The sequence below is a fragment of the Meles meles genome, chromosome 12 (assembly GCF_922984935.1).
Source record: "Meles meles chromosome 12, mMelMel3.1 paternal haplotype, whole genome shotgun sequence".
NCBI lineage: Eukaryota > Metazoa > Chordata > Mammalia > Carnivora > Mustelidae > Meles > Meles meles.
In genome coordinates this window covers 78,237,627-78,252,242 of record NC_060077.1, presented here as the reverse complement: position 1 = coordinate 78,252,242, position 14,616 = coordinate 78,237,627, and the positions used below count along the sequence as shown (strand labels likewise).

Sequence of the window (14,616 nt, the reverse complement as noted above, 5' to 3'; positions counted from 1 at the left end):
TGATTGAGGAATGGGTTTTTGATAAGGAAAGGAAATATGGAGGACTTCTGGGGAGCTGGCAATATTCAATCTGCTTTACAATGATTTACTAAGCAATCTATTTATGTTTCATCACTCCTTGTATACATGTTTTCTTTATAATAATACATTTTAAAAAGCAATAGCTTTTCTGTATACCTGACATTACCTATTAGAAAATGCATCGGAAAAAGAAATTTACAATAATACAAGTACCTGGGAATAACTATTAGCAAAAAAATGGAAAGACCAAAGCTAAAACTTTTCTTAATGAAAATACAAACAAAAATTTGGATAAATGAACTCTATGCCTTATATATAATTGGAAAGGTCAAAATAATAAATACGTTGAAACTGATTCTATAATTCTTGGAGAATGAAAGGGCAGGAAAGGCTAGGAAAATGCAGAAACAAAAGATGAAGAGGTAAAAACATGCTTTACCAGCCCTCAAGACTTTATAAAACAAAAATAATTTATATAGTGTGATGTTGACATGGGAATTGATAGATCAATAGCAGAGAATAGAGTTCAGAAACAGACCCAAGTATATAGAAGAATTTAATACCTGTAAGAGAATACTATATTTCAAAGTCTAAGAAAGGGATGAATTGTTCAGAAACTAGAGGTGGATTAAGTGGTTATCCATTCAAGGAAAATAATAGACACCAACCTCACATCATTTACAAAAAGAAATTTCTAGCAAAGAAAGAGTAAAGCTATCAGCACACTTAATGGTAAGAAACTTGAAGCTTTCCCACTAAGATGAGGTACGAGGGAGGAGAAAAGGCAAGTGGCCCCTCTCACCACTCCTTTTCAACATTATACTGGAAGTCCTTGCTAATGCAATAAGGCAAGAATGGAAGTAAAAGGTATACAGATTGTGAAGGAGGACATAAAAGTTCGTTTATAGGTAACATGTTCATCTCTGCAGAAAATCCAAAAGAATCAAAACAAAAGAAAACAGAAAACAAACCCAAAAAATGAAAACTCCTGGAACTAACAGCAATTAGAACGAGGCTGAAGGATGCAGGTTAATATACAAAAGTCAATTGCTTTCCCATATACAATAATGAGTAAGTGGAATTTCAAATTGAGAACATAATACCATTTACGTCAGTATCCAAAAGAGCTGAAGAGTTGGAAGAAGTTGAAATTTATACTTAGGTATAAACCTAATATATACTACACTTGATCTTAGCCAAAAGGCCGAGAAGTGACAGACAGACAGACACACACACACACACATATACACACACATAAGATCTATGAGAAAAAGCACAGATTCTGATGAACAAAATCTAAGAACTAAGTAAATGGACAGGTATTTCATGTTCATGGATAGGAGGACTCAATACTTTCTAGAGGTCAGTTCTTCCCGACTTGATCTACAGAGTTGGCGCAATCCCAATCAATCCCAGTAATTTATTTTATGGATATTGACAAACTGATTCTAAAGTTTATACAGAGAGACAAAGACCCAGAATTACCAATACCAATTTGAAGAGAACAAAGTTGGAGGGCGGACACTACTTGACCTCAAGACTTCCTATAAAGCTACAGTAGTCCAGGGTGGCTCAGTGGGTTGAGCCTCTGCCTTCAGCTCAGTTCATGATCCCAGGATCCTGGGATCGAGCCCTGCATTTGGATCTCTGCTCAGCAGGGAGCCTGCTTCCTCCTCTTTCTCCACCTGCCTCTCTGCCTACTTGTGATCTCTCTGTCAAATAAATAAATAAAATCTTAAAAAAGAAAAAAGCTACAGTAGTTCAAACAGTGTGGTGTTGGTGAAAGAATGACAAAGAGACCAGTAGGGCAGAATAGAGAGCCTAAAAATGGACCCCCATGATTACAGTCAACAGATACAATGGAGCAAAGATAGTCTCTTCAACAAATGGGCTGGAACATCTGGATATCCACACGTTAAAAAAACAAAAACAAAAACAAAAAAGAATGCAGACATAAACATAACATCCTGCACAAAATCTGACCGAAAATGGATCCGAGACCTACATTTAAAACACAAAGCTATAAAACTAGAAGGTAACTAAGGAGAAAACCGAGATGACCTTGAATGTGGTGTTATTTTTTTAGAGATGACACTGAAGACACAATGTATGAAAGAAATAACGGATAAGCTAGACTTCATGAAAATTAAACATTTCTGCTCTGCAAAAGCTAACATGAAAAGAATTAGAAGACAAGCCACAAATTGGGAGAAAATATTTGCTAAAGACACATCTCATAAAGAATTGTTATTCAAAATATAAAAAGTACTCTTAAAACCACAAAAACAAAAACAAAAACACCCTCAACAAGAAAAGAAACATTCCAATTAAAAAAATGGGCCAATGACCTTAACAGAGACCTCACCAAAGAAGATACACAGATGGCAAATGGCAAATAAGCATATGAAAAGATGCCCCATATGTCAGCAGGGAAATATGTAAATTAAGACAACACTCTGATTACCACCACACACCCATTAGAATAACCAAAATTCTAACGTCAGTCCAGAGCATGGACGTTAAATGCTGGCAAGGACGCGGAGTATCAGCAACTCCTATACATTGCTGGAAGGAATGCAAAATAGTAGTTACTTTGGAAGACAGTTGGGCAGTTTCTCACAAAACTGAACATACTCTTACCATATGATCCAGAAATTGGGCTCCCTGGTATTTATCCGAAAGTGTTGACAACCACATCCGCGCAAACTCTCGCACACAGATGTTTAGGGCAGTTTTATTCATAACTGCTAAAACTCAGAAACAAGCAAGATGTCCCTCAGCAGGTGAATGGGTGAATAAACTCCGGCCCATCCAGACAGTGGAATGTTTATTATTTAGCACGAAAATGAATGGAACTATCAGGCCATGAGAAGACACGGAGGACTCTTCAGTGCTTATCACTAAGAGAAGGAAGCCAATCTGAAAAGGCTACATATTGTGGGATTCCAACTATCTGACATTCTGGAAAAGGAAAAACTATGGAGACGATACAAAGATCACTGACTGCCTGGGGAAGGGAGAGGGAAGAGATGAACAGGCACGGCACAGAGGAGTTTTAGGGCAGTGAAAATTCTCTGTATGATCATAATGGATACATGTCATTAGACATTTGTCCAAACCCACAGAATGTACAACACCAAGAGCGAAAACCAAGGGAAACTATAAGCTTGAGTGATTAGGATATGTCAATTCAGGTTCCTTCTACTAAAAAAAAAAAAAAAAGTGTACTATTCTGGTGTGGGATGTTGATAGCGGGATAGACGGTGCACGTGTGGGGCAGGAGCTCTGTGGGAATTCTCTGTAGCTTCCTCTTCATTAAACGCTGTAAACCGAAAACTCATAGAAAAACCAGTCTTAAAAAAATAAAGAGCCAAATGTTTAAAAATTACCTAAGAAGCAAATGTATGAAATAGAACAACACAAAAAGGTTAATTTGATCACATGAAAGTTAGAAGAAACCTTATTAAACTTCAAAACAAAAAGAGTTTGGGAGAAAATATTGGCAGTATCTAAAACAAAGGAGTATTAGCATTCAGAATCAAAAGAAGTACAAAAAAAAAAGAGAAAAAGAAAAGAAAAATCAGCAAATTAAAAAATGGGCAAAGCATGTGAACAGAACATTTTCAGAAAAGGAAATATATATAACCAGTAGGTCTGTGAAAATATTCAGGCTCACCAGAAAGAAATCATGAACATGTAAATTAGAACAACACAAAATGCCATTTTTACCTATCAAGGATGCAAAAAAAAAGGAAGGATGGACAATACATGAACTATTTGCAAGTGTGGGGGAAATAGGTGCTTTCCCGCATTGCTCAATTTGGTCATCTCTATAAAAATTCAAACATGTGCTTCTCCACCACCCAGAACTCCAGCTCTCAGGGTCTGCCCCGGGAAGTACTCGCTCACACACCCAGGGACGTGTGCACAAGGCAGTTCACTCAACACTGCCCAGAAAATCCAGCAAACAGCAAAACACGGACAGTCCAGCTGTCCATCTGTACAGGAGTGGCTAAGGAAATGAAAAGAGCCATGCCATGGGATACAGTGCAGCAGATATGGGTTGGGTGGATCTCAGTTACACATAGAAACCAGGTGGTCTGACCACTGAATGAAAGTGGCAAGCTTCAGAATGGCGTGTGCTGTGCCATGGGACTCGTGCTAAAGCAGAACACGGTGCAAACCTCGGAGATAAACATTTCTGTGGGTACCAGCCTCCTTAAATAAACACACTGGAAGCACCTGGATCGGCAGACACCACTGTAGCTGTAAGAGTGTCCATAGTGGGAAGTGATAAATAGACCGGAAGGGCCGCTGAGTGGCAAAGTCGGTTGAGTGTCTGACTCTTGGTTTCGGCTCAGGTCATGATCTTAGGGTTATGAGATTGAGCCCCGCATTGGGTTCCACGCTCAGCCTGGGGTCTGCTTGAGGTTCTCTCCCTCTCTCTCCCCCTCTGCTGCTATCCCTGCTTGTGCTCTTTCTCTCTCTCTCTAAAATAGATGAATTAATTAAAAACAAAAAAAGGAGCACGGAGTCTGCTTGAGGTTCCCTCTCTCCCTCTGCTACTCCTCCTGCTCACACATGTTCACACTCTCTCTCTAAAATAAATAAATTAATTTTAAAAAGAGGCTGGTGGCGCCAGGGTGGCTCAGTGGGTTGAAGCCTCTGCTTGCGGCTCAGGTCATGATCTCAGGGTCCTGGGATTGAGCCCCGTATCGGGCTCTCTGCTCAGCGGGAGCCTACTTCCCTGCACCCCCTGCACCTGCCTCTCTGCCTACTTGTGATCTCTGTCTGTCAAATAAATAAATAAAATCTTAAAAAAAAAAAAGAGAGAGAGACTGGGATCACAGGAGGTGGGCAAAGGAGACTTCATCCTGATCATGAAGGTTTTGAGTTTTTACACAGAGAATGTTTTACTGCATTACCTAAGTAACTAAAAAATAAATTTAATAAAAGCGAAGTATTAAGATGGTTGTCTTTGGACGGTGGAACATTTTTGGTTTTCTATTTTTCTGCTCTCTAATTTTTACGATTAAGAAAGCATTACAGTGGGGCGCCGGGGTGGCTCAGTGGATTAAGCCGCTGCCTTCGGCTCAGGTCATGGTCTCAGGGTCCTGGGATCGAGCCCCGCATCGGGTTCTCTGCTCCACAGCGAGCCTGCTTCCTCCTCTCTCTCTGCCTGCCTCTCTACCTACTTGTGATCTCTCTGTCAAATAAATAAATAAAATCTTTAAAAAAAAAAGAAAGAAAGCATTACAGTGTAAGTGATGATCTATTTTTTTTAAATTGTGCTAAAATACACATAACAAAATTGACCACCTTAACCACTTTTAAGTGTACAGTTCATTAGTGTCTAATATATTCACATTTTTGTGCAAGCAACTGCCAAAACGTTTTCATCTTTTAAGACGGGAAACTCTAGATCTGTTGAACAACAATCTCTCCTTCCTCCTCTCCCCAGCCCCTGGCAACCACCATGTCTCTCACTGTTTTTATGAATTTGATGACTTTAGATACCTCATATAAATGAAGTCACCAGTATCTGTCTTTTTATGACTGGCTTATTTCACTTAGTATAATGTCCTCAAGGTTCATCCAGAAACTTGTCAGGTGTTCCCTCCTTTCTAAGGCTGAATATTACCCCATTGTATGTATATACTACATCTTGTTTATCCATCTAATTTTTTTAAAGATTTTATTTATTTATTTGAAAGAGAGGGAGAGAGAGAGAGAGAGAGAGATCATGGGTGGGGGGAGGGGCAGAAGGAGAAGCAGACTCCCCACTGAGCAGACAGCCTGATGTGGGGCTCGATCCCAGGACCCTGGGATTATGACCTGAGCCAAAGGCAGGCAGACGCTAAACCGACTGAGCCACCCAGGCGCCCCATCTATTCATCTGCTGATAGATATTTGGTTGTCCCCACCTTTGACTACTGTGAATAATGCTGCTATAAACATGGGTGTACAAAGCTCTCTTAGAGACCCTGTCTCAACTCTTTCAGGTCTGTAGCCAGAATTGGTATTGCTGGATCATATGGTCATGTTATTTTTAGTTTTTTAAAGAACTGCCATATATTTTTTTTCATAGAGGCTGCATCATTTTACATTCCCACCAATGGTGCACAAGGTTTCCGATTTCTCCACAGCTATTGCTTGTTAGTTTCTGTTAGTTTGTTAGTTCTGTTAGTTTGTTAGTTGTTTTGTTTTGTTTTTGACAGGTGCCATCCTAATGGGTATGAGGTCCGATGAACTTTTAGTGAAAACCATTGGCATCAGAACTCTGCGTGGGAAGCAGGCTTCCGGAGTGTAGCCAGTGCCGGGCCACACATCCGCGAGAACAGAAGAGAATTTGCTTGCCTTTGAGAAAGGCGGATTTCTCTGGGCACTATCCTGTCCATACCTCAGGTTCCAGAAGAGGTTCAAGTGATGCTTACCTCCCACCAAGAAGCTCTGCCCCCACTCCATCCTCCATAAGCCCGTCCCTCCTCCCCCATAGAAGACCAGGCCTCCCTGCAGACTTCCCTCCCTCCCTGCATCCAAGGGCAGGCACCGGGTGCAGCTGGAACTAGACCCCATCAGAGCCGCTCAAGATGTGTCTGTAGATCAGAACTAATGGCATTAGGCGATCACTCAGGGAATAGAGCTGCAATTACCCCCTTGGATGCGTTCTCCAAGATGACCACATGCAGAACACCGAGAGGGAGAGCAGATGAATCACCAAGTGAATTAACTGGAAGCTGCTCTAATTAGCGTTATAATTTTTCATGAAAACACTAATGAATATGAAATAATGTGGCCATAAAACCACTAGGACAATTAATGCCTCGGAGTAATTTGGGGTCAGGAAAGGATTCTAGAGGCTGTTTAAATAGACTTGCGTGTTGAGCATTCAGAGGCCCATGGCTTCGAAATCTTCTATTAGCAAAAAAACCCTGCTACTTCAGAAAAGACAGCGGTGGGGTGGCTGCGAGATTTCTTGCTTTTCTTGTTAAGCCTCCGGCTTGGGAGTAAAGATGATGGTGGGAACCAAAACAGGAGCCCATCACAGAGTCAGATGAGAGCACAAGTGAGTGCACAAAGGATGATTTGGGGACCACGAAAAGGAGGCAGGGTCCGGACACGCTGAAAGAAGAAAAGTTGTTAAAGAGGGAACCATTCTCAGCACTCTTAGCCTCATAATCACCTGGGCGTCTGTGAAAATAACTTTGTGATATGACCCCCGGCCTGCGATCACGATGAGGATAGGAGACGGCTGAGCCATGTTGGCTGGGCTGCATTTTCCACATGGAAAATCGTAATGTTCTATCAGACACAGAGTTTGTGCTCAGCACATACCACGCCAAAGTGGACTTTATCCCAACATAAGGTGGTAAGGATTCAGTGAGACCACTACATGCTGGGCCGACTTCTGTATGCTGAGCATGAGCTTCACAAAGTGTCCAGAATTGTTGAGTCTTAAAAGGACACAGGGGTGAGGGAGGAGGGGCGGGGGGTGGGAGGGGGTCAACAGGACTGCTCTGTGTCTGATCAGTGTGAACGGAGCGTATCCTGAGACCAGTGCGCTGTGTGGCAATCCCTCCCATCACAGATTCTGCCAGTGAAAATGATGCAGAGATTACGCCGGAAAACAGATGTGTCCCTGCCAAGCGGGATGGCATCTGTGGTGTGGAGCAAGCAAGAGGAAAGTGTGTTAAGTGCGGTGCTAAGCGGAGATCTCCCTTAGCCCCCGCACCAACCACGTGATCCCCGATAGCAACCTTACCCCCATTACACAGAGAAAGTAACTGAGTCTCCCTAAAGTGAATTACTCACCTGAGGTCACACAGCTAACTAGTAAGTGGTGCAGCTGGGACACAAATCAGATCTGTCTGATCCCAAAGCTCGTGCTCTCAATGACCACCCCAAGCAACACTCTTAACATACAAAAATTATGGGAGAGGGGGCGCCTGGGTGGCTCAGTGGGTTAAAGCCTCTGCCTTCGGCTCAGGTCATGATCCCGGGGTCCTGGGATCGAGCCCCACATCGGGCTCTCTGCTCAGCAGGGAGCCTGCTTCCTCCTCTCTCTCCCTGCCTGCCTCTCTGACTAGTTACAATCTCTGTCTATCAAATAAATAAATAAAATCTTTAAAAAAAAATTACGGGAGAGTTGTTGACTCAGGCCAAGTCTCCTACGGATATACAGAGAACTTACAGAAGGTGGTATTATCCAACAGTAACAATGATACAGCGGAATTAGCAAGCATTCAGGTGTTCCGAGTGTCTATGTGACTTAGCTCTTTGAAGGCTCACAGTTACTTAATGATTGCTGTGGGCTGAATACTTGTGGCCCCCAAATTCATATGTTGAAAGCCTAACCCCCAAAGGTGATGGCATTAGTCGGTGCGGTCTTTGGGAGGTGCTTAAGTCATGAAGATGGGGCCCTCCGCCAACAGGCTTAGTGTCTTTATGCAAGAGGCTCCAAAGAGATCCCATCTCTTTGTCCACGTGAGGACACAATGACATGTCTGGGACCCAGAGGAGGGTCCTCACTCTACCATGCTGGCACCCCCCCCCCGCTCCCAACCTCAGACTTCCAGACTCTGGAACTGTGAGCAATACATTTCTGCAGCTTCTAAACTACTTGGTTGGGGTATTTTGTTACAGCAGCAGGAATGGACTAAGACGAGATCAGGATAAACCTGAAGACCTTGAAAGGTCCTAGGGAAGTCTGAAATGTTTAAAGGCTAATTAACAGTGCAACAAAAAGCAGTTCTTTGGGGCAATCTTTTCCCCCAAGATTTTGTTTCTTTGAGAGAGATAGGACAAGCAGTGGAGAGGGATGCCGGTGGGGGCGGGGGGAGAGAAAGAAAGAGAGAAAGAGAAGCTGTTTGCCTTGACCTGGAGTGTGAGCTTATCCACAGGAGTCCCTGGACTCCAGTAATCCATGAAAGAAGAAGTTATGAATTTTGTTCACAAGGCTCTGAGTTTCCACTGAGCAGAGAGCCTGAAGTGGGGCTCAATCCCAGGACACTGAAATCATGACCTGAGCCGAAGGCAAATGCTTAACCGACTGAGCTTGCAGGCGCCCCTCTTTGGGACTATTTTTAAAAATATTAAAGCAGTGCCTATGGAGTGTCGGCCCTCCAATTACAGCTTTATCACCGCAGGTTCCCTTGCCTTCGAATTTAATGGAGTGGCTGTCTCAGGAAGAGCTTGCATAAAAGAGGAGGAGGGTCTGCTTTTCTCGCCTTCAGCAGCAGAGTGGGTGGGACTGAGAGATAAGGCCTTTGTCCTGTTTCTTGCTTCTAACGATACAAAACATTGAAAATCACACTTCTTCCACTGGGGATGAACCCTCAGACCACTCGCTCTATTTGCTTTCAAACCCAGTCTGGAATTCGACCCTCTTGGCTGTGCAAATACGATTACGTAGGAAGCTGGTTGCCTTGAGCTGGAGTGCGAGCTGATCCACAGGAGTCCCTGGACTCCAGTAATCCGTGAAAGAAGTTATGAATTTTGTTCACAATGCTCAGGATCTGAATAAATGAGCCTGCCGAGCCACAGGCACAAAAGTGCAAGGACATTTTGGAATTACAAAGTTCAGCAACCAGGGACAGCTTGTTATAATAACAGGAGACTACGTCTGCCTAATAAGGGTGTCATTTTTTCACATCTATGGGAAGTCTACACACTGGGTATTGATTCATGGGATGCCATTTCATACGTACGCAGAACGAATCTGGCCAAAGTTATCTGCCCAATGGAACTCAAAAATATTTCTCAATTTAATTTTAAACAGACCTTGATGTGAAGGAAATTTAATTAGGTAAGTAATATAGAACACAATGAAATGTCGGTCAAAATTGCTTCCAAAGGTTTAAAATGTTTTCCTTTTCAGACAATGTAGTTAGAACAGCTGAGATATCAATGTTGGTACAATGTCTTGAAAAGTGGGGCTCAGAAATCAATGCAATCACCTCTCTGAATTAAGTATGCACAAATGAGAGCAACTGAGATCCATATAAATCAGCTCAAGTAGTCCTCTGTGTGCCAGCCCATTAGGGGACAGGCAGAGAAGAAGAAGATGTAAATAAACACATTATCTGGGCATTCTCACTAATGGAAGGCATCTCTTAACACCCGCATTAAGAATCAAGACAGAACTGTCTGGTGCTTTTAACATTGCTTATGTCTTAAAAAATAATGCCCCAGATGTAGAACCTAAGGTTAAAAACAAACGAAGAAAAACAAACCTTAGATATTGTCGTAGTCACAAATGAGCAAATCTTTTGATCTTTTGGATAATCGTCTCCAAATCGCTTCCATATTTGTTGGCAAACTCTAAGCAAAGCGTTGGCCGTGTTTGGATTTTGTTGGCACAGAATAACGGAGATCTAAATTGAATACCTTAACTGTGGATAGGCATCAGATATTTGGTGATTATTTCAGTGGGAAAAAAGAGGAAAAATGGGAAATAAAGCCTTATTTAAAAATACACATGGGAGGGGGGGCTGCCTGGCTGGCTCAGTCATTGAGCGTCTGCTTTTGGCTTGGGTCATGATCCCAGGGTCCTGGGACTGTGCCTCTCATCAGGCTCCCTGCTCAGCGGGAAGCCTCCTTCTCCCTCTCCCACTCCCCCTGCTTGTGTTCCCTCTCTCGCTGTGTATCTCTCTGTCAAATAAATAAATTAAATGTTTCTGAAAATTAAAAAAAAAAATACTTGTAGAGTGCATGTGGGTTACCTAGAGGGGACCTTCTGTTAGAACACTAGAGCTGCGTGACCCTGGGGATCATATGGCATCCTGTATATATAACCACATATAACTATGTACGTATAACTACATGTTAGGCCCTGCACTAGTGCTAAAGGGAAGATGGAGGAAAGCAAAGCTCAGGAGGCCTGTCTGCTATGATCTAGAAGAGCCTGCCGGGCATGTCCACAAATAGACATGGTATAAAGATATATGGCTCCCATCAAGTTGGCCACAGGTTTGTTACTTGTATAAAATATAAAATAACAAAGTATATTGAAATATTTCCATATTTATTGCCAAATTTCTTATCCTATCCTATCCCGACCATAGGATTGGCTTCTTGCAAAATTAGAAGTGAGCTAAAATATATGGTATTAAGTAGACTGCAGAATAAAAAGTTCCAGTTCACCCTTCCCTGTACTCATGCTCCTTGCCATGTAACCATGTAGCACCCTCCCACAGTCTCTGGGTTCAACCATGTGACATGCTTTCGCCAATGGTATGTTCCAGACTATGTTATTGCTTGCACTTTCCCCTTTGCCACTGCATGCAACGGACACACTCACACCACTACAGTGGCTCCAGAAAAGGATGGGAAGCATGTGGAGCAGAGCCCCCCAAAAACACATGACCAAGCCAACTGAACCAAAGATGCATGAGCAAGCCTGGCAGGGACCAGCCTAGATCAACCGAATCCTGCAAATTTGTGAGAAGAAAAAAAATGTTTATTTTTGAATGTTGAATTTGGGGGATGGTTTGTTTCTTGGCATTGTTATGGCAATAGGTAACTGATACACAGCATGTAATAGAATTTCAGTAAAATCTGTACTTTACTTCCTTTCTTTCCCCCTCTTCAGTATTCAAAGTCACCGCTCCTTTGAGTCACCGCTCTAAGTAAGTGATTCTGTGGGGAAGTCCTGAAGACAGCCCAGCAGCCTGTTATCTGACAACTGCGTTATACAGATCATCTCTAATACTTACATCTGTTCTCCAGGGTGGACATATTATCCCCATTTTATAAAGGGGGAAACCGAGACTCAGAGCAGTTAGGTTAGAGCTAGTAAATGGCAGTTAGAAGCAAAGACCATTCATTCTACTGAACTGACCGGCTGCTACTTTTGTAAGATCAGCTGGGTGAAGGCGTGGTGAGAAAGGAAACTTTGGTGCCTCCAAACCCTTCCCACCAGCCCAGGAAGAAGGATCTGGGTTGTGTAGATACAGTTCCCAGGCCCTGCTGTTGACTCCCACTTTCTTAGCTTGGGGCTCACATGGGGATATGCCTATCCCAGGGAATTTCAGAGCTCTAAGGAAGCAGAACACTTGGCCTCCAGAGTTGGTATGGCCATTAGCAGAGAAGTCCACCTACTTCTCCTGTTGATTTTCCTCCCTTTCCCCTCTAATTCAATCAACCACCCACTCCCCACTCTGCCTTTATTAACTGAATTTCCAGCATCTGCCAATGGAAGCCCAAGTCCAAAACTCTAGGTGGAAAACTGGTCCAGGAGGAGTGAGTTCAACAGTTCTGCATCTGCTGGGTCCAACGTGATTCCTCTGGTGGATGGCAGAGGAGGAGGCTGCGGTCCCAGGCATAAGAGAGAAAAGGAGAGTGTGTGGTGTTTGTCATTAGCCCATGGTGTCCCGGCTAGAGAAGAGTGTGGCCCGTACTGGGTGGTCTTCAGACAGGCCCCAGGGCTGCCTCCTGCTCTGCTCAACCTGCCTATCTCTGGAAAATTGGTTGGGCTATGCAAGGCACCCGAATGACAGTCACTTCACTCAACTGCTTACGGAGAAGACCCAATTTCATGCAGCCCAGAAGTGCATATGCAGTTAAAGGCATCAGGAAAGAAAAAGTCTGGGATGTTTTAATGTTAACACTAAATTTTTATATATGCTCGGTCTTCTTAGTTACTCATGTAATACAGAGATCAAAAAAACATAACTGTAGAATAGATAAAACATCTCAAGGCAATAAATAAACCCCACCTAAGATGGATAGCAAATTTTCTTAGTTTCAATTTCTCACTGAAGTTGAGATAACCATAAAGTCTCTTTTTGTTCAATCCTACCTGGATATTGCAAAGGTAAATGAGGATTTCTCCTCTTAAATCTTAAAACTCCAGTAAAATGAAAGGTTAAAAAAATAGTCAACTTTTCCCATTCTTAACTACTTCATTCTGTACTGTATAGGCAGAACTGGTATACCCAGAAGTTTTTGAACTGCTGGGTTGCAAAGATCTCAGGTAATTTTGTTTATGGACACATTTGCCAGAAAATAAGGAAAAGAATAAACTTGAGACTATAAAAATGTTGACCTCTGGCTTTTTTCCTTATAGGTTAAATTTAAGGCAATAACCTCAGAATTTGCCGTATATGGAGTAATAGCCATTGAAACGCAAACTTAGTTTACTGGTAACTAAAATGACTTGAAAGAGGACAGCAGTCCCTCTGATTTGCTGATGTGTTTGCAGACATCAATGTTCTAAAATATTCAGTTTTGGGGCGCCTGGGTGGCTCAGTGGGTTAAGCCTCTGCCTTTGGCTCAGGTCATGATCTCAGGGTCCTGGGATCGAGTCCTGCATCAGGCTCTCTGCTCGGAAGGGAGTCTGCTTCCTCCTCTCTCTCTCTCTGCCTATTTGTGATCTCTCTCTCTCTGTCAAATAAATAAACAAAATCTTAAAAAAAAATAAAATAAAATATTCAGTTTTGTGTGGAAGTAGAAGAGCCTTTGTTATTAACTGGCTAACATGAGTAGTTTCTCCATATTAAGCTTATCTCTCATTTCAGGTTGACATAGGAATCTATTTTGTGGTATGTAAGCAAGAATTTCTGTCACCGATCAAAACATGTATAGAAAAGAATATTCTTTTTTGAAGAGCAGAGGCTAGAAAAAATGCCAGATGTAAGTCAACATGCTCCTGTTCCTTGCAAGAGTGACAGAAATTAGGGGAACCCGTAAAGACAGGCGAGAGTCCATCAAAGGTCTCACTTGAAAAAAAAAAAAAAGCCTAATGGGGTCAGCTATGAACCAGTAGCTGTGGGATATAATATATAATATATAATATTACAATATCTCCTCTCCAGAGTCATAGGGAGATATAGGAGAGGTCTGGAGGTCTAGAGACCACAGCTAAGAAGCTGCTCAGTACTTTGGAATGGAGGATTGCAGCCAGAGTTCAGCAAAGAAAGAGAAAAGAATGGGCTAGAGTAGGATGGGAACATCCACAGAAGGAAGAACTGAGGTGGCCAGGAAGGGATGTGGAGAGAGACAGGAAATAAGGCATTCCGGGTACGGAGGAAAAGAGTGTGCAAAAAGACCTGGTCTTGGCAAAAAAGATAACGTAGAGCAGAACAGCAAGGAAGACCACCTAATTGGAGCAGGTTACCTTGGGGGACTAGCGTCAACTGGTAAAATGGGCTCTGATTCTAGTGTCTAGTCATCGTCACTTTACCTCCCTCACCTCACTGATGACAATATGAAGCTCTGGATAAGATTTAAACCCACTTCAAGATTCCCTTTAAAACTCATGCATATCTATAGTATCTTAGCTTAGAGGAAAAATGACATTGACGAGAACTTGATATTGTGAAATATGAAATACTGCTCTGAAATGATGCACCGACACAGATGATTCTTTTTTGAATACCATTGACTTGGGACACTTGGGTGGCTCAGTCAGTTAAGCATCTGCCTTCGGCTCAGGTCATGATCCCAGGGTCCTAGAATTGAGTCCTGCATCGGGCTCCTTGCTCAGTGAGGAACCTGCTTCTCCCTCTGCCTGCTGCTCCCCCTGCTTGTGCTCTCTCTTTCTCTGACAAATAAAATAAAATCTAAACAAAAAAAATTTTTTAATGCCATCTACTA

General features: G+C 42.6%; 1 protein-coding gene and 1 pseudogene across 2 annotated transcripts in view; both read right to left on the bottom strand.

The window, feature by feature from the left end:
* Positions 1-14,616, bottom strand: part of ONECUT2 (one cut homeobox 2) — a 58,292-nt gene that overhangs the window by 27,848 nt on the left and 15,828 nt on the right. The gene's annotated exons all lie outside the window — the stretch shown is intronic.
* Positions 1,067-1,237, bottom strand: LOC123954823 (annotated as a pseudogene).